This window comes from Balaenoptera ricei, chromosome 16 (assembly GCF_028023285.1).
Source record: "Balaenoptera ricei isolate mBalRic1 chromosome 16, mBalRic1.hap2, whole genome shotgun sequence".
NCBI lineage: Eukaryota > Metazoa > Chordata > Mammalia > Artiodactyla > Balaenopteridae > Balaenoptera > Balaenoptera ricei.
This window is the reverse complement of record NC_082654.1, coordinates 109,508,054-109,532,153: the sequence shown is the minus strand read 5'-3', so window position 1 is coordinate 109,532,153 and position 24,100 is coordinate 109,508,054. Positions and strand designations below refer to the sequence as shown.

Below are 24,100 nucleotides of genomic sequence, written 5' to 3'. Positions count from 1 at the left end.
TCACCTGCTCTCCATCTGCCACTGTGGTCACCCCCATGGGTACCACTTCCCAGGAGCCATCATCCCTCCCACAGGATGCAGCATGCCTTTGCTGTGGTCAAGCCACCAACTTTCTTTTTTTTATTTTTATTTTTTTATTTTTATTTTTGGCTGTGTTGGGTCTTCGTTTCTGTGCAAGAGCTTTCTCTAGTTGCGGCAAGCGGGGGCCACCCTTCATTGCGGTGCGCGGGTCTCTCACTATCACGGCCTCTCTTGTTGGGAGCACAGGATCCAGACGCGCAGGCTCAGTAGTTGTGGCTCACGGGCCTAGTTGCTCCGTGGCATGTGGGATCTTCCCAGACCAGGGCTCGAACCTGCGTCCCCTGCATTGGCAGGCAGATTCTCAACCACTGCGCCACCAGGGAAGCCCCCACCAACTTTCTCATGGTCGTTTTTACGACTCATCCTTATTAAGTATCAAATCACACAGGGTATTAAGGTAGGCATTGTCTGATGATTATTAGACACACCTCATCTTGGTACATCATGGCAAAAGCGAGGAAAATATCATCTACCATGATAGGATTTTACCTATCTCTGTATTTCCCACACTATTTCCACATTATCTGACAAATCACTGTCTATAGGAGAGAATAAGATAGAATAGAATATGTAAATAAAGATGTTAACCTGCCACAGTCTGCAAAAGTACAGGATTTCCAAACACATCTCTCACATTTCATCTTTATGAAGGGATCAGGAGGCGGTGTGAGCATTACCTTTATAGCCATTTTCCTTTGACATCGTTACTCTTCTCCCTTAGAAGAAATTCCTTCCTCAGAAGCTCCTATCGTGCAGCTAATTCAATTTAAGATTCAGGTTGAGTGCTAAAGGAATATTTCAGTCACAGCTCTACATAGGACCCTGGTTGGCATCCACTGTTACTAGGGACCAAACACATCTAGTAAGACTCTTGGCTTGGGTTACTTTCCATGCTTGTTCCATAGTACTTATGTCTATTTGTGAAAATGGGTACGTTAATGCTCAGAGGGGAAAAAACCAGAATATAAAATTGTACTTACCTATAATGATAACATGTGAAAACAAGGTAACCACATAGATAAAATCCATTAAAGAACATGGAGAAATGGAAAATCTTCACTACTATAAGGTGTATCTGTCTATCTATGCAAAAAATAAGGAGAAAACTGAGTGATTATAAATCTGTGGGAATGGGCATGTATCTAAATATTCTGTAACAGTGGAGTTTTCCCTGAGGCCCACTCCTCTCAAATCCAGCGCCCTATGTTCCCACAACTCCTTATGCACACGACTGTAGAAATATTGTATTCTATTTAAACTAATTTGCACAAGTTGAACTTAGTTCCATTTTTAAGAGGAAAAAAATATTGTATTACAATTTTGTATTATAATGTATTATTTACATGCCAGTCTATGAACTCTTTGGGAGCAGGTCCCATCTCTTATTTATATTGAAACCTGTAAGGTGCGCACATACAGCTGAATGGGTGCTTAAGAGGCATTTGTTACTTAATGATTTAACTAGCTTCTCACATCACTCCACCTGCTGGCCTTAGCCTTGAAGTTCAGGAGCTGCTTTTAAGAGTTCCATAGCTTGATTTATGAGATACACTTGAAAACCTAGTCATACAGTGACAGCTTTGTGACAATAGATTTAAGAAAGGAACGGTGTCAATGACACTGGTAGTTGTCCTTTCCTATAATCTTTAAACATTTTTGCCCACGTGTCTCCTAAAATTTTTTGGAAAAACAATGTATTTTTAAGCTGACATCAGAAAAATTTTATTTTAAATTTAAATAGTTGCAAAGTATATTAGTTTAGAGTTTTAAATATAATTTAAAAATATTTATAGAAATTATAATAAATTATTATTATATTAGATAGTGTTGTACTGGATATATATAAATTTAAAATAGTAAAAAATAATTCTTTTAATTATTTCTGAAGGAGTATAAATACCATATATCCACTGAATTCTAATAACTACCAGAACAATTTGATATCCTCCAACATACATAAGTATGTATATGTGTATTTTTTTTTTTAAATTGGTGACCCCAAGATCTGATCAAAATAATTTCTTCTGAATTCAATTATGTTTATAAATATTAATAGGATAATATCAATCAAAATAAAATAATTATATGTTTTGATAACTACTAAGTGGAAAATACAAATTTTTATTAGAAATGCCTTTTAAATAAGTCGGGTAAAGTTATTTTTAGATTAGTTTATGTTTCCAAAAAAAAAAAGATTAGTTTATATTTCCATGGGTGAATATTATAAATTGCTATTGTAAGACAGTGTTCCTCATCAGTTTTATTCCTATTTTCATGTTTTATAGACAAAAATTAAGAAACACATAACGCAAGTAGATGGGAATAGAAGGAGTTTTGTTATAACAGTATCACTTTTTAAAATGTTCTTCTTCTGATCTGAATACCTAACGTAACAGTGATCAATCTTTTTATTTCTTTTTTGATGATTAGCTGACAAAGCGATTCGTTGCACCTTTAATATTCTTGAAAACAAAGTATTAGAGACCATCTGACTTGCAAAAGCATTTATTTCTAGTCTTTGGTGTCATTTCCTTTCTTAGTCTCTGGGACGATACCAAAAAGGATTAACCTTAAGTTATTCAATACCTACTAATTACACCTGCCATTCTTTCCCTTGGAGACATTTATTTAACCCAGTCTAGTGGAGAGGTTAAGAAAATTGAAATTTTGTTCATTTCAAAACATCATTGTCATTTTTTAAAAAAGAAATACTCATTATGTGTTTGTAAAAGATTTTCTTCAGAACACTGTTTAAGATTTACCTTATGGAAACTATGGAAAATTTTCACTGTATAACCTAAATACCAAATCCAATCTCTATTATCAAACAAATCAGCAAAACCAGAATAACATGTGCCAGAAACATTGTCCTTGATTTTCCAATTCAAATAAACTTTACTTATATGCATTTCTATGTCCCCCCCTCTTACTTCTGAATCCTAATTCTAAGAGAGTGATAGACAGACAGATAAGAGAGATAAAGACACAGACCTCTGTTGCTGTGAGAGTACAATACCTCTCCCTGCCCTCTTTATTCCTTAGGATGCTCTCTTTGCTTTGCTCTCAAAGACTCTTCTTCAAAAGCAATAAATTCTTCCACAAAGACCAGAGGATGGAAAAGATAAAGGCATGCAGACAAAAATAGTCAAATATGTATATGTATAGCTGATTCACTTTGTTATAAAGCAGAAACTAACACACCATTGTAAAGCAATTATACTCCAATAAAGATGTTAAAAATAAATAAATAAATAAAAATAAAGGGGGGGGGGGAAAACCCCCCAAAAACTCTATGGCTCCACTCAACAACATAGCTGTATTCAAAATATTTATGATATTGGCCCAAATCAATCATTTCTAGTACCATGCTTTGCTCTTAAGGTAAATATGCATAATATACGAAAAGACTAGAATCCCCACCAGGATAGTTCTGCTTTAATAAAAGAGGCTGTGTGATACCATTATTTTGACTTGTCCCTTTGGTTATATCCTAGAGGGTTTTTATTTTTATTTATTGTTTTAAATTTTATGTGGGATCCTAGTTCCCTGACCAGGGATCAAACCCGCATCCCCTGAACTGGAAGTGCAGAGTCTTAACCACTGGACCACCAGGGAAGTTCCTATCCTAGAGGTTTTTAGATCCCCCGGGCAATGCACCATAGTAAATTTCAGGGTTGGTTATGGGCGTGTGGTTCTATATTGCAAAGTGGGCAGAGGGCAGTTTTAAAAGCAGGAGTGGTTAAAGAAGACTGGTACTATGCTTTTTAAAGCAGATCACTTTTAGATGGACTACATAAATGGAAGTCACACTGGAAAATGATTTCCAAGACTCCCCTGGAAAGTCTCCATGAGCCCCTGCAATCACACCTCACCGTGGTTGGAAAGTACTGACCCTCTTAATAGCCATTCTTCTCTTCGTTATTACTAACAGAATCCCAATTTCCCTTGGGGTGGCATTGTACACAGCTAAAATATTCACCTGGCCAAAGCGCTTTGCATTATGACCCATTTTTGCTGATGAAATCTAAGCTGGGGTGGCTGGGGGATGGCCTTGTCTTTGGAGCAATGGTTTTTCCGATAAAATGGGACCAACTCAGCTGGCATACCCCCTGGTCTTTCACTTTCCCCTCCTTTATCTTTTTGGAAAGCAGACACACCTTCTGGAGGTATAGCAGCCATCTTATAACCAGCAGAACAAAGCCACGTGTTCATAAAGGGGAACAGATTAATGGAAGGAGCCTGGATCCGGGTTGACAACCTTGGGAGCTGCTCCAGCCCCATGCTGCCTACATCTAGATTTCACTGCATGAGAAAAATAAGCCCTACTTGTCATCTTAAAGTAGGAATAATAACATAACGATTTAATTGTTGTGAGAAAGGCCTTCGTTATCACGTAAAGTGCTCTGGGCAGTGCCTGGCACGTCATATTTCTGTGATATGAGCAATGAAGAAGTCTGGAAAAGTCTTAGTTCTCTGTGCTGGGTTGGGGGCGGGGTGAAGGTGGGGAGGGAGCTATCTATTTAAAGATGACATTGCACGAGGTCCCGACGCTTGTGTAGAAATGAGACGTCCAAAAATCCTGGAGGTGAGAGCTCTGGGGAGAGGTGCCGGCAGGAACAGGTCTTGAGGTGGGAAAAGTGGCCTCAGGTCCAGGCAACGACAAAAGGCCAGAGTGGCTGCAGCAGAGGAGCAGGGTGGGGTGGGGTGTGTGTCAGGATGTGAGGTCAGAGAGGGTGCCGGGGCCAGTCAGGTAAGGCCGGGAGGGCCTGGGCAAAGAGCTTGGATCTTTTTAAAATACAAGGGAAGCCAACTGAGAGTTGAGAAGAGAAGAGTGACATCATCTGACTTAAGTTTTCAAAAGATCAGTCTGGCTCATAAAGAACAGATTTGTGGTTGCCAAGGGGGAGGGGGCTGGAGGAGGGATGGACTGGGAGTTTGGGATTAGCAGATGCAAACTATTACATAAAGGATGGATAAACAACAAGGTCCTACTGTAGAGCACAGGGAACTATATTCAATATCCTGTGATAAACCATAATGGAAAATAATATGAAAAGGAATGTATATACATATGTGTAACTGAATCACTTTGCTGTACAGCAGAAATTAACACAACATTGTAAATCAACTGTACTTCAACAAAATAAATTTTAAAAAAAGATGAGTCTGGCTGAGGTGTGACATATAGGGTCTGATATATAGGGGGCAAGGGCAGATTCAGGAAATCAGTTAGGGGGCTGCAACAGTAATCCAGGCAAAAATGAGAGCATTTTAGATGAAAGTGGTAGAAATGGAAGTGATAAACTGTGATGACATTCAGCATGTGTTCTGAAGGCAGGGCCTGGAGGATCTGCAAACAGACTGACTACGTGGTGTGAGGGAAAGGGAGAAATCAAAGAGGACGCCCCAGGCTTTGGCCTGAGCCAGTGGGTGTGGAAATGGCCCATCCTTCCAAAGGATGATGATCCTTTTAACCAAGATTGGGAACGTTTCAGTCACCATCCAGTTAGGAGAAAGAAATCATACCAGCTATTTTAGCACAGGTAATTGAATATAACAATTTAGTATTGGGTTTCCCTGGTGGCGCAGGGGTTGAGAATCTGCCTGCCAATGCAGGGGACACGGGTTCGAGCCCTGGTCTGGGAAGATCCCACATGCTGCGGAGCAACTAGGCCCGTGAGCCACAACTACTGAGCCTGCGCGTCTGGAGCCTGTGCTCCGCAACAAGAGAGGCCGCGATAATGAGAGGCCCGCGCACCGCGATGAAGAGTGGCCCCCGCTTGCCACAACTAGAGAAAGCCCTCGCACAGAAACGAAGACCCAACACAACCAAAAATAAATAAATAAAATTTAAAAAAAAAAATTAAAGAAATAAAAAAAAAATTTAGTATTAGAAAAAAAAAACCGTAAGGGACTTCCCTGGTGGTCCAGTGGTTAAGACTCTGAGCTCCCACTGCAGGGGACGCAGGTTCGATCCCTGTTCCGGGAACTAAGATCCCACATGACGCACGGTGCGGCCAAAAACAAAAAAACAAACCAAACCAAACCAAAACCAAAACAAACCCAACCCCTAGGTATTAAAGAGCTAAAACAGCAAAATGCACACTAAGGCACCACCAAATTATGCCTGCAGGAAGCAGCTGCCACTCCCGAGGCTGGGAGAACAAGAGAATAGGTTGGAATCGTTATCACTGAGAAGCCTGGAAAAGGGATCCCACGGAGCTGAAAGTAGGATGCGCGGAGCGTGCTGCTTTTTGCTGTTGTCTCTCAGCTTAGATGACGAGCCCTGAAGAGCTAGGACCCAGGCCCCTGAGAAGGGGGTGCCGGCTGATGGCTGCTGTTGGTTTCTCTAATGAGATCCGGAAAAACGTCAAATTGGAATCACTGCAGGTGTTGCATGAACAGCCCCTGCCAGGTAAAAAAACAAAACAACCCGTGACGAGAACAGGAGGCCCAAAGAAGAGAAAGCAAACCAGAAATAGGAGGCAAACAGGAAGAGTCCCTTCTTCCTCCGGGCTTGACGGCTCCCTCTAGCGCCCCCTATTGGCAGAGCCGCACAAGCGCAGCTGGCGAAGCCGAAATGGGGTTTGTGGAGTCCCAGCCAAGCATCACAAAATAAGAGAGAGAAGGGTGGGGTTCAAGCTGAGAGAGAGTTGAACAGCTGACACAGAGAACTTGATTTGGGGGTCCCATTTAGGTAGGAAGAATTCTATTTGATGGATCCATTACGATGCCCATGGAGGTGTGAGGAGACAATGGTTGTATAATCAGGAGGGCAAGGAGAGGTTGAAGCTGAGATAGAAACCTGAGGGTCAACTACCACCATGCTTGATTTGTATCCATAAACAAAAGGAAGCAATGTAAGGTGTTAAAAACTAGGCCCTCAACGTCTAATGCTTTCCGTGCTGAGCTGTACAAAAGCATGCCATATGTCAGTTCAGATAAGTTTTCTTTTTGCTTAAAAATTTGATAGTGTGGGATTTAGCAAAAATAGAACAATCTGGATAAAATGTTTCCATCTGGCAAAATAAGTTTAGGGCTTGGTGCAATGGTGGGAACAACTTCTCAATGTCCTCTACTCCAAGATCCTTCTTTTGGTGAGGGTTATATATAAATGATTCCAGAAACATAGCTGTCCACTCCATTTGTCTTGATTTAGAGGATGAAAATTTTCTTCCATGGCATTTTTGGGTAAAATATAGCATTATACAAAAATCAAAACATTCATAAATTTCTTAAACTGAACTAAAATGATATGGGATATATTAATGAGATATTTTCTACTCACATCATCACCATTTGAAAGGACCTTAAAACACTTTGCAAAGGCTCCAAGTAATTAATCATTACAGGAAACCTAGACATTGATAGAAGCAGATATTATAATTCCCCATGATAATTACAGAAGGAGCAAGACATTATGCATCTTCCAGAGGCCCAAGGGTTACCCATTTTAGGATTTAGTGATCACACTGGTCTGGTGTTGCAGTGGCCCACCATGAGTTTATAGCATGGAAGATTAAAGAGTGTCCTAGAAAGAACTCATCCACAAAAAGAGAGTTGGCACAAGGACTTCCCTGGTGGTCCAGTGGTTAAGACTCCCCGCTCCCAATGCAGTGGGCCCAGGTTCCATCCCTGGCCAGGGAACTAAGATCCGACATACTGCAACTAAGCCCATGCACTGCAACTACTGAGCCCACACGCTCTAGAGCCCATACGCCGCAACTAGAGAAGCCCGCGCGCCTCAACAGAGACCCAGCGCAGCCAAAATAAATAAATAAATTAAGTAATTAATTTAAAAAAAAAGAGAGAGGGAGAGTTGGCACAGCTCTGACCAGTATTACAGCCTCGGTCATAGTAGAGGATGGGAGACTGAAAAGTATAGTCTGCCACTAGGCTGTTCTCCATGGATTCATCTCTGAGTTCTAGAGAGAGGTGTATGGCAAATAAAACTTAACACTTCCTCACTCCAAACTCTGTAAGACATTTGTCTTATCAACTGAGCATTTATTGCATTTTTTTCTGCCCAGCGTTCCTTATTCCCCTCTTCTGATAGTACTACTTTCTCTTCTTTGTGGAATTGCCTATCTTTTGTGAGAATTGAATGGTGTTCCCAGCCCCAATATCTTATCCTTCAACTGCAGTGATTGACCCAAGGAAGGGTGCCTGACCCAAACTGAACGATATTGTGTCCTTGGTGAGTTTTTATATATGGCTGTTGAAAGAGAGAAGCAGTGTCTTTCCTGCTAAGCTGGAATGATGTAAGCCTGGGTCAGTTGGAGACCATTTCTCATCAAACCCATCACACTTGCCCAGGAAGGAAATCTCTTCACAGTAGGAGGGAATGAGGCCGACGGAGAGAGAAATGGAGGGCTTTGAAATGGTCAGAGATGGAGACCAGGGAAGAAGGGAGAGAGTTAGAGTGAGAGGGAGATAAAGAGGGAGAGAAGCGGGGGTGGGTGGGTGGAGAGAGAGTGATTCTAATATTGTAAAGCCTGTGAACACTCTAAAACCATATTGTAGATTTTCTGGTTATATACGATCTCATACATTCCCATTTTCTAAAATTCGGAGAGCTGTTTAACAGAGATTAACATAAAAGTAGAGGAAAGGGATTTTCCTGTAACACCAGAAGTATTTGGCCCTATGGGGCCTCTATAGGATGTGGCCAAGCTCTAGTAACTCAAGTGCTCCGACACATTAACAGCATCCTCAGAGGGATGCACCCAGAAGAACTCTACGGGGGGAGACCCGTGCTTGAGAATTGGCAACTGTAGAAAGTGTGTTAGCAGCATCAAGAAGCAACATAAGTGGTTCGAAAGGGTGCAGGAAGCTTTGGAGGAAGTGAGCGGTATCGTGCCTTTGGCACACATGGGAGGACTCCTGACATTGACCCAGTCACACTCATCCTTACAAGTTTATAATCACTGATGTACCCAGCTGTAGACACGTCACTAAGAGGAGGTTGGGCAGGTTTCAAAAGAGAAGAGGAGAAAATGATCAGACCCCCATGAAAGCTTAAGTGAGAAAACGTCTGAGGCCTCAGAGAAACAGATGGGAGCAGGAGCAGGTCATTTAAGGGCAACAGCATTTGTGGTGGTCATAGCTGTAAATGTGGCCCTGCTTTTACTCTCGGACTGAAAAGTTCTGGGAAGAAATGAGTTATACAAAGCTTCACTTTCCCAACTGGCAAAAATAATAATAATAATGATGATGATGTCCACGCTAAATATGAGAACAATGTGCCCATCTTGAATCATGTGGAGATATAAGACTCACTGAGCTACCAGAACTAACATGAGAACAATAAAGCTAGAAACAGGTGCTAAGCTTGTATCCTTGGGAGGCTTGTCAAACACTGAGCTGGGCCCAGGGTCAGGAGCAGAGTCAACATCTAGAGGGAACAGAACAGTCAGACCGTGAGGAATGATCCGAGGACAGAGCTGGCCGGGGCTGGCAGAATAAGTGAAGTCCCCACTTGTCCAGACAAATTTACTGTAGCAAGGTCACATTAGAGTCCCTCACATGGTGAAAGGGCAAGGGCCTCAACCCAGAATCTGAGTTGAAACAGGTTTACTTCCAAGACAACTCGTAGAGGAAGAACTCTATAACTCTCTAAGAGTTAGAAGATGATTTCCTAATCTCGTCTTTCTAGTTCTCTACTGAAGCTATAAAGCAAGACTATTTTTCTATTTTTGATAATGAGGATAAAATGAGAGAGGGTGAAAGCACTTTGAAAAGCTGAATGCTTTTAAAAAATAAGAAATCTTTATAAATAAGTCACTAATTAGTGTCGTGGGGCAGCACCCTACTACTTGGGTGAACACTATCTCCCTCCCCTTTCTCCATCTCTTTCCTCTCTCCTCTTGGCCAAGGCACTTTCATTTCTTTGTCACATTATATAAGCAATACATATATAGTTGGTGCATTCACACACACAAGCGTAACACACACGCACACACACACATCATGGCTGACACTCATCTAATCCAGTCTGCACTGGTGTAGGAGTGGCTGCTTGTGGCTTATGTCTGTTCTGATTGACAATGTCCTTGAAGTGCCACTGGTCAATTTTTAATGTCATCCTCATTTGTATGTATTGTGAGATATAGATATAGATATAGATATTTGGGGTTTTTTAATTGGAAAAGAGATGAACTATTGCTATTAAACTTACTACTACCCCAACATATGCCCCACCCTCAACCTGAGACCTTTTGGTTTGGAGTTGAGGAACAGTTTACTGCTCAATTTGTTCTAGAACATCCTAAACAGAAGCAGTATTAAAATAAATAGTGGGGCTGCAAACAGGATTGATATTGCTGGTACTCTTTTAAAATTTACTAATTGTTGACAGGCATTTAGGCCATTGACAGGAGAACTTGAAGAGAAGCTAGTGATTCATGGGTAATCTCTCCTCCCCTGGCTGCCCTGATCTTTAAGTGGAAGTTGAAATTTCTTTAGAAATGTATTCTTTCACACTTGCAGAGATGTGTTCTCTTTGTGTTAGAAAATGAACTTTTGTAAGATGTAAGGATGAGAATGTTGTATCTTTGCCAACATATAATGCTGATAAAGGATTCGATTTAAGGAGTTTAGTTAATTAAATCATTAACGCATGTGAGAAAACTCGTAATGACTCAAATATTTTGGATCAGGGAATTCAACAGCATTTTACGATGCTTTTAATTAGAGCAGACACTGTGAAAGATGTTTCAGTTTACAACTACCACCATAGTCAGTAAAATAAAATAGATCCTGGTAGTAAGAGCAATTGTCCCCATGTTGTCATGAAAAAGATAATGGCTCCAAACAGCCAGTTAGTTGTGGAAATGCTCTTTAAATAACTACCAGTTGTTATTTTCCTTCTGAAACCTTGTTACTCTGAAATGTAAACGAGTAATTAATGATCCAATGAAAGAGAGATTCTTGTCACTACAGAAATTCTCGTTGTAAATGAATTGGGCTTCAGCTAGTCACAGGGAAGATGTTAAGTTTTTAACAAAAATGTAGGGAACTTGATTTTACTTAGAAGAGAAACTGAGTTAATTCTGAATATATGCTGGCTTTGAAAAAAATGATAATAATAGAAGGAAAGATATAATACCTTAAAACAGTCTTTCAGGGACTTCCCTGGTGGCACAGTGGTTAAGAATCCACCTGCCACTGCAGGGGACACGGGTTCGAGCCCTGGTCCGGGAAGATCCCACATGCCACAGAGCAACTAAGCCTGTGTACCACAACTACTGAGCCTTTGCTCTAGAGCCCACGAGCCATAACTACCGAGCCTGCGTGCCACAACTACTGAAGCCCGTGCACCTAGAGCCTGTGCTCCACAACAAGAGAAGCCACCGCAATGAGAAGCCCGTGCACCGCAACGAAGAGTAGCCCCCGCTCGCCGCAGCTAGAGAAAGCCTGGGTGCAGCAACGAAGACCCAACGCAGCCAAAAATAAATAAAAAACAAAACAAAAAAAAAAAACAGTCTGTCAGCTTGAAAGAAGGAAGAGGAGCCAATCACACAAATTACATAAATTGATTTAAGAAAAAATAAAAAACCTCACAGACCTAAAATGAGAGATGGAATCAGTAATCGAAAACCTCCCAACAAAGAATAGACCAGGATGAGATGGCTTCATTGGTGAATTCTACCAAACATTTTGAAAAGAATTAATCGCAATCCCTCCAAACTCCTCCAAAAAATAGAAGAGGAGAGTTCTTTCCTAACTCATTCTATGAGGCCAGTATTACCCTAATACCAAAACCAGATAGAGGTATCACAAGAAAAGAAATTATAGACCAATATCTCTTATGAATACAGATGAAAAATTTCTCAAGAAAATACTAGCAAACTGAATCCAATATCATATTAAAAGTGTTATACACGGGGACCAAGTTGGATTCACTGCACCATGAATACAATGGTGGTTCAAAATAGAAAATCAATCAATGTCATAGGCCACATTAATAGAATAGAGTAATAAAACATGTGATCATCTCAATTAACACAGAAAAAGCATTTGACAAAATCGAACACATTTCCATGATAAAAGCATTCAGAAAGCTAGAAGTAGAAGGGGACTTCCTCAAGATGATAAAGAGTGTTTATGAAAAACTCACGCCTAACATCATAGTAAATGGTGAAAAACGGAAAGCTTTCCCCCTAAGATCAGGAAGAATACAAGGATGCCTGCACTCATCACTGCTGTTCAACATTGTAGTGGAAGTTCTAGCTAGAGCAATTAGACAAGAAGAAGAAATAATAGGAAAGGAAGAAAGAAACTATCTCTATTCACATATGATATGATCCTATATTAAAAGATCCCAAATAATCCACAAGGAAGCTACTAGAAGAGTAACAATAAACAAATTTAGCATAGTTGCAAGGTACAAAATTAACACACCAAAATCAGTTTTGTTTCTATACACCTGCAACTAACAATCTGAAAAGAGAATTTAAAAAGCAATTCCATTCATAATAGCATCGAAAAGAATAATATACTCAGGAATAAATTTAACTGAAATTTATTTCATTTAAATTATTTTATTTAAATTTATTTCATTTAAATTTATTTCAGTTTTCACTTATAACCTGAAAACTCCAAAACACTGCTGAATGTAATTAAAGAAAATCTAAATAAATGGAAAGACATCCCATGTTCATGGGTAGGAGGACTTAATATTGTTAAGATGTCAATAGTACCCAAAGCAATCTGCCATTTCAGCTTAATCCCTATCAAAATTCCAACAGAGAAAATAACAAACAAATAAATGTACGTAGTAATTTCTGTTAGTGATAAATGCCATCGAGATAACAGAACCAGGCAATGTGATGGGACTGACTGGAGAAAAGGGTAATTTAAAGTGAATGGTCAGGAAGGGCCTCTTGAGGGTGGTATGGAAGTCAGAGTGATGGGAAGGGGTAAGCCCCACAAATATAAGTGCAGATTCTCAAAGCTGATTTCATTACAACTCTTAGGAAAAACATGGCTTCCATACTGATACAACGTACATAACTGAAAATCACAGTGGATAAGAGAAATAAAGACCTAAGACTTTAATTATTCGCTGAGCTTCTTACATTTTCAGTTAATGGGAGGGAGATTGTGTAACTAATTCGAAATAGTAGATAATCTAACAGGCTTTGGAGAGCAGTTAAAATACACACACACGCTCATGTATAAAAAGCACCTGCCGTGTTCACATACAAGCACCTTCCCTTTGGCTTGGACTCCATGGTGAGCTGCCAAAGCACCAGATGAACAATGGCAATGATTCAATGGTTGTGAATATTCTCCAAAATAAAATTCATATAATGGCCACCAGAGCGGTCTGAAATCTGGAAAGCCTGAGGGTCATGCTTCGTCACAGGGCAGCTAGTTTTTTAAATTAATTAATTAATTAATTTATGGTTGCATTGGATCTTTGTTGCTGCGCGCGGACTTTATTTAGTTGTGGCGAGCGGGGGCTACTCTTCGTTGCGGTGCGCGGGCTTCTCCTTGCGGTGGCTTCTCTTGTTGCGGAGCGCAGGCTCTAGGCGCACGAGCTTCAGTAGCTGTGGCTCAAAGGCTCTAGAGCGCAGGCTCAGTAGTTGTGGTGCACGGGTTTAGCTGCTCCGCGGCATGTGGGATCTTCCCACACCAGGGCTCGAAACCGTGTCTCCTGCGTTGGCAGGCGGATTCTTAACCACTGCGCCACCCGGGAAGCCCCAGCTATGCCAGTTTTGAGAATATGGTACTCACAGGCAAAAGTGATGTGCATGCCAAGGGGATGAAATTCATTTATTACATGCTTGGTCAAAATGTTATTAGAGAGAATGGATCCATTTTAGCAAACACTGCTTCCAAACTGGACGTGCCCCACTTGGAAGCTTGGCACTATGTGTTGCTGAAACAGGCTTTGACCTGAAGTGGCACTGAGTGTAGATAGCTCCAGAATGCAGAAGTCATGCAAGCCAGAGCTCTGGGAAGCCCCACCTGCACACAGAAAGCCAGGTATTTTGTATCTACTTCATACTTCATCTCCCAGTGCTGGTTTCATGGCCCAGGACACAATGCTGTCAGGGACAGAGAAATGCTTTGTGCTTCCTTTGGGGCTCAAGTTACCTAGGAAATGGGCAAAATAATTTATTCACGGACATTCTCTCAAGAAATTAAAAAGGAATAATTTCCAAACAGGATTTAAAAGATGGGAGATGTGTTAGGACAGAGAACAGTGGGATTTTACGACAAGCTCTGCAGGTTTCTTTGAAGAAAGATGTTTAATGTGTTGAGTATGGTTCATCACCTTCAAATCACCCCTTGTCACAGGCAGGGAAAACAGTTCACACGCATACCCTACTCCAGTCACGGAGACGAAGTGCCGTTCAGAGAAAGTTTCAGATGAGGATCTATGTGCGCTACTTACATTGAGTTAAATGCTGCTTCCAGAAAGATCTCATCTAACAATCTAAGTTTTCAAAATATGTATATTGATGATGATGATTTCTGTAGGACAGGAGTGTGGCTAAGACCAGGAGTAGAAATGAAGACCTGCATATAAGATGCCTAAATACTTGAAAGTTAGAAGTGCTACCTTGATCTACATACCTTCATTAGACCCAGGAGGCCAGGCTCAAATTTGGAATTCTCGGACTCGTGGAATTTTGCTCTAGAAAGTGATGGCACAGGAGAGCTGGCCCCGGCCCTACTCACCTCCCTTCTCTTCCATCACCAGTTCTGTCCAGAACCAGAGGTGCCTTGCATCCTTGTGTCACTGCCCAGCTAGTTTATTTTCGGCTCCACTTGTACATCAATTTCTCTGCCTAGAAGAGAAGCCAAGGATACTTCATATTTACCACCCAGGAAACTCAAGGAAGATCAAGGCATCCAAGTAATTGAGTTGAAACAGATTTCCAATAAGGCTAACATTTGACTCTGTTTGATCTAAGAGGAAATTTTCCTGCGTTCTGTTTTCTTGCCTTCAATGCAAAAAAAGGATCAGACCACTGTTACTGTCAAATTGTTTTATTATTCATCCCAAATGTGAAAAGGCTTAGATTATTGTGAGAGGTAATAAAATATGGCAGGGACAGAAGATAATGATAGTTCTTAGTGTTAATTATCGTCTGTGTAACTGAACTTTAAATAAACTTATTGGGATTAAAAACAATTACTTCAGGACTCCCCTGTTGGCGCAGTGGTTAAAAATCCGCCTGCCAATGCAGGGGACACAGGTTCGAACCCTGGTCCGGGAAGATCCCACATGCCACAGAGCAACTAAGCGCGTGCGCCACAACTACTGAGCCTGTGCTCTAGAGTCTGTGAGCCACAACTACTGAGCCTGTGTGCCACAACTACTGAATCCCACGCGCCTAGAGCCCGTGCTCTGCAGCAAGAGAAGCCACCGCATTGAGAAGCCTGCGCACTGCAGCGAAGAGTAGCCCCCACTCGCCGCAACTAGAGAAAGCCCGCGTGCAGCAACGAAGACCCCAACACAGCCAAAAATAAATAAATAAATAAATAAAATTTAAAAAACCCAATAACTTCCCACCCACTTCTTGCTTCATTTACCCCAGCACTATAAAAACCTCAGTGTGATTTTTAATATTCAACGCAGTAGCTTGATATCATCTTCCTATAGCAAAAATTAAAAGCAAGCTTAAATGAAATATTTTTCTGACATATTTAGAACCAAAACATAATGCATAATTTTGTTTATACAAAGTTTGTGGCAAATCACACATAAGATAATGAAAAGAAAAGAACTAGAATGAAGATTGTACAAATAAAGAGAAAAGATAAATATGAGAGACAGAATCTGACAGACAAATGTAATTCTGGCTTTCCAAATGTGGAGAATTTGGAAAAGATTTCACGCAAGACTTTTAAGATTGACATTAATATCTGGGGAAATTTTAGAAAAAATTATTAAATTAACAGATTGTGACTCACTAGAAAAAGAAATGTTGTTTCCTGGACTCTTATACGAATCCACTAAACAAGGTGCTCTAAAATAACTGCTTTTTTTGTTGTTTTTTTTGCCATTAGAGTCAGGATAGATTAAAGATGTATCAAGGCTATCGTGTGACTTGATATCAAGAAACCATTTGTTAAAAAGTCTTGTGTTTTCTCTGAGGGTAAGAAATTGATAGGTAAGTGGAAGGAAGGATACACCCAGAGTATATCACTTAGATATACCCAGAGTTACAGAAACCTACCAGCAGAGACTTGGTTTAATGGCTCCTTATCAACCTGTAAGAAGTCTCTAGCAAAGTTTCTCCAGACACCTGTCTTGGTCTTATGCCTTTTACCATTTTTATTTTTGACTAAAGACACAGCAAAGTCAAGACATTTGCACATGCATTCCTGTTTGAATGAATATCTCCTGGGGTAAGTGCTATATTCCATTCAGAATCATCTTAACAAAGAGATCAAAACCAATAAAAGCATATTCAATAGGAATAAAGATTTAGTCCTGCGTTTAATATGTAAAATCAAGGATACAAATACAAAATGAAGGAGATTTGTCTTGGCAGCGATACATTTTAAGACATCTGGGGACTTCCCTGGTGGCACAGTGGTTAAGAATCCACCTGCCAATTCACGGGACATGAGTTCGAGCCCTGGTCCGGGAAGATCCCACATGCCATGGGGCAACTAAGCCCTCGAGCCACAACTACTGAGCCTGTGAGCCACAACTACTGAAGCCCACGCGCCTAGAGCCCATGCTCCACAACAAGAGAAGCCACCACAATGAGAAACCCGCGCACCACAACGAAGAGTGGCCCCCGCTCACCGCAACTAGAGAAAGCCCGCGTGCAGCAACGAAGACCCAATGCAGCCAAAAGTAAATAATAAATTTATTTTAAAAAATTAAAAGAAATCTGACACTTGTTGACCACAATTTTAAAATGAGTTTAAAATTTATGAGGCATTTATTCTCCCTCTCTCCCCGCAAAAAGGTAACGTTATTTTGGTCTGTGTCCAAGGGACAGAAAGTAAGATTATAGATCAGTATAATCTTAAGCACAGTATAAACTGTAAGCTTCCTGAATGCTCCCTGTGAGCACTGGAGCTTAGAGTTCAACAGGCGTGAGGATGGGGTGGAATCCTTTATCCTAAATACAGCTGTGCTTTTTATTGTATAATTTTCGAATTAAAGTCATCGTGACCAGGTAGGACTTCATCAGTGGTTCTCTTAAGAACTCAATTTCAAGGTCTCTTTATTATTATTTTTTTCGTTTTTACTGTCACTGTGTCCTTGCGATTTCCACAATTTTACAATGACCTGCTCTAATGTAGTTTACCGAGCATTATGTATAACATCTACTCTAGTCTTAGTCGATATGTTTTGGTAAATTCACAATAAAATGCACTTAAAAGCTTGACTGCTATATAATATAAATATATGATATATAAAAATATAACTTAAATATAAAATAACATTAAAAATTCTAGAATTATGTAAGAGGGAGTGAAAAAGGATAATCTGTATCGGAAACCAAGATTAAGCGTATTTCACTCTATTCATTTTCTCCGGGTTTCCTAACAACCATGGCAAAAGGAAAATCCATAGATTGTATAGATGCTATTATCATTTTAATGAGCACATTAATTTTTCAGGATAGAGTGACATTTTAATTTTTGGCACTGAACTCAAAAGACGAATAAATCGCATTAATTTTATTTAAAAGTTTTAAACAATATAAAGGATCATGTGTTTTTATTAGCATGTAATTGACATATATATATATATTAGTTTCAGGTGTACAGCGTAATGATTTGATATCAGTAACTATTGTGGAATGATCATCACAGTAAGTCTTGTTACCATCCACCACCATCCATAGTTACGAAATATTTTTCTTCTGTTGAGAACTTTTAAGACCTACTCTCTCAGCAACTTTCAAATACATGATACAGTGTTATTCACTACAGTCACCCTGCTGTACGTTACGTCCCCAGGACTGACTGACTTTGTAGTTGGAAGTGTGTACGTTTTGATTCCCTTTACCCATTTCAGCCCACTGTCTACCTCCACCTCTGCAACCCCCAATCTGTTCTTTGTATCTATGAGTTTGTTGTTCTTCGTTTTCTTGGATTCCACCTAAAAGTGAGATCATACGGTGTTTGTCTCTCTGTCTAACTTATTTCACTTGCCATAATGCCTTCAAGGTCTATCCATGTCTTCCCAAATGGTAGGATTTTTTTACAAATGGCGATGTCTTTTTGAAATGAACTTCACTCACTGCAATCAGCCTGGGCCACTTTATTAGCTGTTGGTGCATGAGGAAGCGCTCTACATTTAGTAGTGCTAAATTCTGGATACAGTTCCCTTTGCTGCTTTATATTCTCTCCCCGAAGAGCATGTATCCTCTTTACCATTATTTTTGGTCTAACGATCCATTTTAATTTGGGGATCTTCTTGGAAATTTTATTTTAGAAGGCTGAAGAGGTATTCCATTTAAAAGTTTTATTGTTTTTGTGGTGTGCCTAAAGAATAAGAAACTTATATCAGGGAAAATAAACCTCTCTTTTTTGCTCCCTTACTTCTGGGCACTTTGGGATTTAAAGGCCACTTTGATCTTCCTGCCATGACCATCACCATCATTTTTATGTTCAGCTCGGTGTTTCCCTCTCTGTTTAGGAAGGCATGTTGCCTGGGTATAAGAACCTAATCTTTTTGGTTTTATCCTGAAACCTTCCCTTTTTCATCCAGATTCATTTTCCTAACTGGCTGGGGAAAGCCACAGGCTCTGTCCTTGAGAAACACAGGGCCATATGCTGTTCATCTGCTCACAGGAAGGGGGAGTGAGCGCCACCCTCGGGGGCTGGGATTCTGGCACCAAGCAGTAGCCAAGAGAAGGCCACCTGCTATGCGAGGAAAAGCTCTGTCTCCATAAAGACTTCAGGGGAAGATCCTGGTAACTGCCTAGTTGGGAGTTGTCCTTGGAGGGAAGGTCATCGGAAATTCTCACTTGCATCTGAAACTGATCAGTATTCTTTCTGCAGTGTCACCTCCCACCATCAAATGAGGCCACAAATTCACGCATGACCCTGTTTCCTGAAATGTAATCGCTACTGATCTGTAAGTGATGCTTTTGCAACCATGAAAGAGAGCGATGAAATACACAAATGATTGCTTATTCATGTCACATGCTTTTCGCACCCTAAATATTGAAACCTTGTTTATTGAATGCCTAGCATAGACTAGTTTCCTGCTACATGGTTGTTTCCTTGGACACTTTATTCCCACAGCTGTTGCAATATATCAAGAAAGGCCAACTTGACATGGTTTGAGCAACTTTTCTCATTTCCCTCTCTGGAATATCAGAGCCCTGGCAGTTGGAAGCAACAGAAAGAAGCTAAGCAATTACGAGTACAAAATACCTCCCAAGGATGGCTTCATTTAAATTTTCCCCTAAGAAAGTCCATTTTGATTGCTGATAATGTTATAATATGTTACAGTTGAAAGAATCAACAAAGTGTCCTTTTCCTTCTGGAGTCTAAAGTATATTGAGATTTTTCAAGTCAGAGCACACTGTGGGATCTTAAAAGTAAGTCATTAGCCTTGTACTGGCTCACTTAATCAGACTGCCTACTCCTAGATTGTAGCCTTCAATTGAGTGGGAAATGAAACTTGGCACCTTCAACAAAAAGAACACCATCAATAACTCATTTGTGTGCCAGGCACTGAAATCAATATTTGCTTGCTAGATTCTTTCAGTCCACTGAAAATTATACCTATTTATCCTCTGTTTTCTTATTTCTCCTTCAATTTGATACAAGCTTTTGGAAGAATTAAAATAGCTAGTTTTCTTGCAGTTTCTACTATGTCATCACTAAGAGAAGCTGAACCACATGCACAGAGCAGAACCACAGCGTGGTAGGTCAATCCAAACAGCATGTCAGTCCTTAATCTCCGAGAAAGTCATATGTACTTCCTTTGGTTACAATGTCATCTTCTTTTTTTTTTTTTTTTTTTTTTTTTTTTATAAATTTATTTATTTATTTATTTATTTATTTATTTATTTTTGGCTGCGTTGGGTCTTTGTTGCTGCGCACGGGCTTTTCTCTAGTTGCTGCGACCGGGGGCTAACTCTTCGTTGCGGTGCGCAGGCTTCTCATTGCAGTGGCTTCTCTTTTTGCAGAGCACGGGCTCTGGGCGCGTGGGCTTCAGCAGTTGTGGCTCGCGGGCTCTAGAGCACAGCCTCAGTAGTGGTGGCACACGGGCTTAGTTGCTCCGCTGCATGTGGGATCTTCCCAGACCAGGGCTTGAACCCACGTCTCCTGCATTGGCAGGCGGATTCTTAACCACTGCGCCACCAGGGAAGCCCACAATGTCATCTTCTTGACCCTTCTGGGAAAATTTTAGTTAAGCAATGAAAGGTTTATTTAGGATACCTACCATACTATCCAATCTCTAAGAGGATTGCTCAAAAGGAAGGACAAAAGTAAATCTTCATATGTTTAATCCCCCAGTTCCAAGCATATAGTGACTTGAAAAGAAACATTTGTGCTTATGCACGCATGCACATGCACACACACACACACACACACATTCTTCAAGGCTTTGTGGCTGGCTGATTGGAGGCTTAGCTCTGCTGCTATAAACAACCTCCTTGCTAATCACTGTCTCCGTGGTATCCATGTGCAAAAGGTTTTGTTTGCAACTGGGAAGAAGGATGAGTTTAGTGAACAGCAAATCTCAGGGAGGGGGAGAGGAAAGAGGAGGATGCAGAGCCAAGATCCATGGCACCTGCTGGCCTCTCCCTTTGCACTGAGCTTCAGAAACTATAATCAGGAAGGATGAGCCACAGAGGTAAGCCAACTGGAGATTTTTGGAAATTTTCATAAAACAGTTACAAAGATTGAGGGAGCTGTTTTTTATATAGTTTATTGAAGACTGTGGGCATACACAGAGATGCTTGGGGGTCTATGTAACATAAAGTATGGCACTGAGATGGCATTTCTCCCTACACAGAAGCCAGAAGAGGTCTGGCACCCCAAGGGCTGGCCATTTGGCAAGCACCGTGAGATCATTTTCTTGGCCTCTTATCATTGAAACCATGCAGAGGGGCTGTGGTGAGTGGAGAGAGAAAGAGAGAGAGAAGCGATTGATTTTGTATAAGGTACTGGCTCACACAATTATGGAGGCTGACAAGTCCCGAGACCTGCAGTTGGCAAGCTGGAGGCCCAGGAGAGCCGATGGTGTAAGTTCCATTCTGAACGTTGGCAGGCTTGAGACCCAGGAAAGGCCAGCGTTTCAGTTCTAGTTGGAAGGCAGGGAAAAAAACCCTGATGTTCAGATGTCCCAGCTTGAAGGCAGTCAGGCAGGAGAACTTCACTCTTACTCGTGGAGGGTCAGCCCTTTTGTTCTATTCAGGCCTTCAACTGATTGGATGAGGCCCACCCACATTAGGGAGGGCAGTCTGCTTTACTGTCTACCCATTCAAATGTTAATCTTATCAAAAAAACAGGATCACAGACACACCCAGAATAATGTTTGATCAAATGTCTGAATGCCTCCTGGCCCAGTCACGTTGACACATAAAATTAACCATCACAGTGCATATAGAAAGTTGGGGGTCAAGAGGTCTTTTTATGTCTTTAACAGTGTCAGTCTCTTTTCCTCTAGGCTGGCAGGGTTTTTGCCAATACAGATATCTCAAAATGTGGGTTCTCTATGAAAGTAATTTCAGTAAACTTGCATGTGGCAAAAGGCACAGCCATATACCTTTCAAGATATGCCTCTTTCTAGCCTTAATTATGGGTACGTTTGAGATATCAGGCTTCTGTGGAATCATGCCCATAATCTTTCTAACAGCCCTTCTGTCCAGCTGAAGGGACCTATAGATGCCATCTTAATCCTTTCAGATGTCTTAACCAAGACTGTTTCAGGCAGACCCTTGATGTCTTTTTACTCCAAGGCTGTGCCATATTAGTAGGAAGAAATAGTAGATTTTGTCTTTGCCCTGAGGCTGTTATAATGACCCCAAGCCTTGACTTTGTGAGAAATTTCTCATTTTGTAACTCTGCCCCACAATTTCTGGACTCCCTAAAATTCTTCTCCGTTCTATTTGCAACTAACCAGTTCTTCCCTGAACATTTTCCTCTTACCTATGGTACTTTACCATGTGCGCCTAGGAGCAACCAAGTCCTGTTCCGATATTCTTCCTTCAAACTTCCTCACCCAAGACTAAAAGTTCCATAGGTACATTTTCTTTTTTCCAAATTTCCACCAAGTACAGTTGTATCAAATGCTTTCCCACAATGTAATGGGCATTACCATTTATTCAGCCTCCTGGAACCATTTCCTCTGTTTCTGCCACTCACTACCAAAACTCATTCCACAAAATTTTAGGTTCATGTTATGGCAACACCCCAATTTTGGTATGAGTTGGCAATTACCACAATAAGGATGCATTAAAAAAAATCTCAAAACTCACTGGCTGAAAAAACAATAATTTGTTTTTATAGTTCCAGGTCTGCAGGTTGGCTGCAACTCTGCTGATCTTGGCGGGACTCCAGGCTCCAGGTTCCAAGGGTTCATGTCGGCTCCATGCAGCTCTCATCAGTCTCAGACTAACAGCTAGCCAGGGCGTGTGGTCTGTTTTATTGTCTCATTCTCAGACCCAGGCTGAGGGCAGGTGGGTACTTGGGGCATATTCTGCTCATGGCGGGTCAACCAGAGTGCAGGAATTCCAGCCCAAAGACACAACCATATTCTAACCCTCTGTTTGAGACATGCTCACCAACGTCTCATTGACCAAAGCAAGTCATATGGCAAAACTCAAAGTTAAGGAACAGAGAAGTGAACTCTGCTAACCTGGAAGCCAGGGTGAGTTTGCCAATGGATAATATTACTACAGGTAACTGGAAAGCTGGGACTAATAATTCAGTCTACCTCAGTGCTGAAGGGATTTTCTCTGTGTGTGTGAGTCTCTCTCTCTGTGTCTGCCTGTCTTTCTCTGTCTCTCTCTGTCTTTGGAAATATTAGGAACTTACAGGTCCTAGACTACTGAATTTCAGCTTCCAGGGTTCCTGAGACATCCCTGTCATTTTGCTTTGTTTAAAGTATGATTATTCTAGACCAACTTAACTTTCATCAATGCATCACCTGTGGTTTCTCTTCTGCCATATATGTACCTTTTGCAATATATGTGAACCAAAGCCAATGAGTTTAATTCTATAATATTAGAAAATAACTTTTCTTTTTTAATGATTTTTTTTTTTTTTTTGGCTACACCATGCAGCATGTGGAATCTTAGTTCCCTGACCAGGGTTTGAACCCGTGCCCCCTGCATTGGGAGCGTGGAGTGTTAACCACTGGACCACCAGGGAAGTCCCAACTTTTCTTTTTTATTGAAGTATAGTTGATTTACAATGTTGTGCTAGTTTCTGGTGTACAGCAAAGTGATTCAGTTATATATATATATTCTTTATATTCTTTTCCATTATGGTTTATTACAGGATACTGAATATAGTTCTCAGTGCTATACAGTAGGACCTTGTTGTTTACCTATTTTATATATAATACTTTGTACCTGTTAATCCCAAACTCCTAATTTATCCTTTCCCACCTTCCCCCATTGGTAACCATAAGTTTGTCTTCTGTGTTTGTGAGTCTATTTCTGTTTTGTTCATTTGTATCTTATTTAAATTCCACATATAAGTGATATCATATGATATCTGTCTTTCTCTTTCTGACTTACTTCATTTAATATGATAATCTCTAGGTTCATCCATGTTGCTGCAAATGGCATTATTCTTTTTTTATGGCTAATATTCCATGGTATATATGTACCACATCTCCTTTATCCATTCATGTGTCAGTGGACATTTAGGTTGCTTTCATGACTTGGCCATTGTAAATAGTGCTGCAATGAACACTGGGGTGCATGTATCTTTTCAAATTATAGTTTTCTCCTGATATATGCCCAGGAGTGGGATTGCTGGATCATACGGTAATTCTATTTTTAGTTTTTTAAGGAACCTCCATACTGTTCTCCATAGTGGCTGCACCAATATATACTCCCAC

The 24,100-nt window shown here is 40.7% G+C and overlaps 1 protein-coding gene across 3 annotated transcripts in view; it reads right to left on the bottom strand.

Moving 5' to 3' along the window:
* MAP3K21 (mitogen-activated protein kinase kinase kinase 21) overlaps positions 1–24,100 on the bottom strand; it is a 139,004-nt gene that overhangs the window by 28,034 nt on the left and 86,870 nt on the right. The window contains exons 13-14 of one of the 3 annotated variants that reach the window (XR_009498074.1): positions 14,773–14,882; positions 6,259–6,489 (exon numbers count right to left, since the gene is read on the bottom strand). The gene's annotated coding sequence lies outside the window, so the exon portion shown is untranslated. Of the gene's footprint in view, positions 1–6,258; positions 6,490–13,835; positions 14,185–14,772; positions 14,883–24,100 lie in introns of those variants that run through there. The other 2 variants (XR_009498075.1, XR_009498073.1) reach the window with 2 other exon arrangements.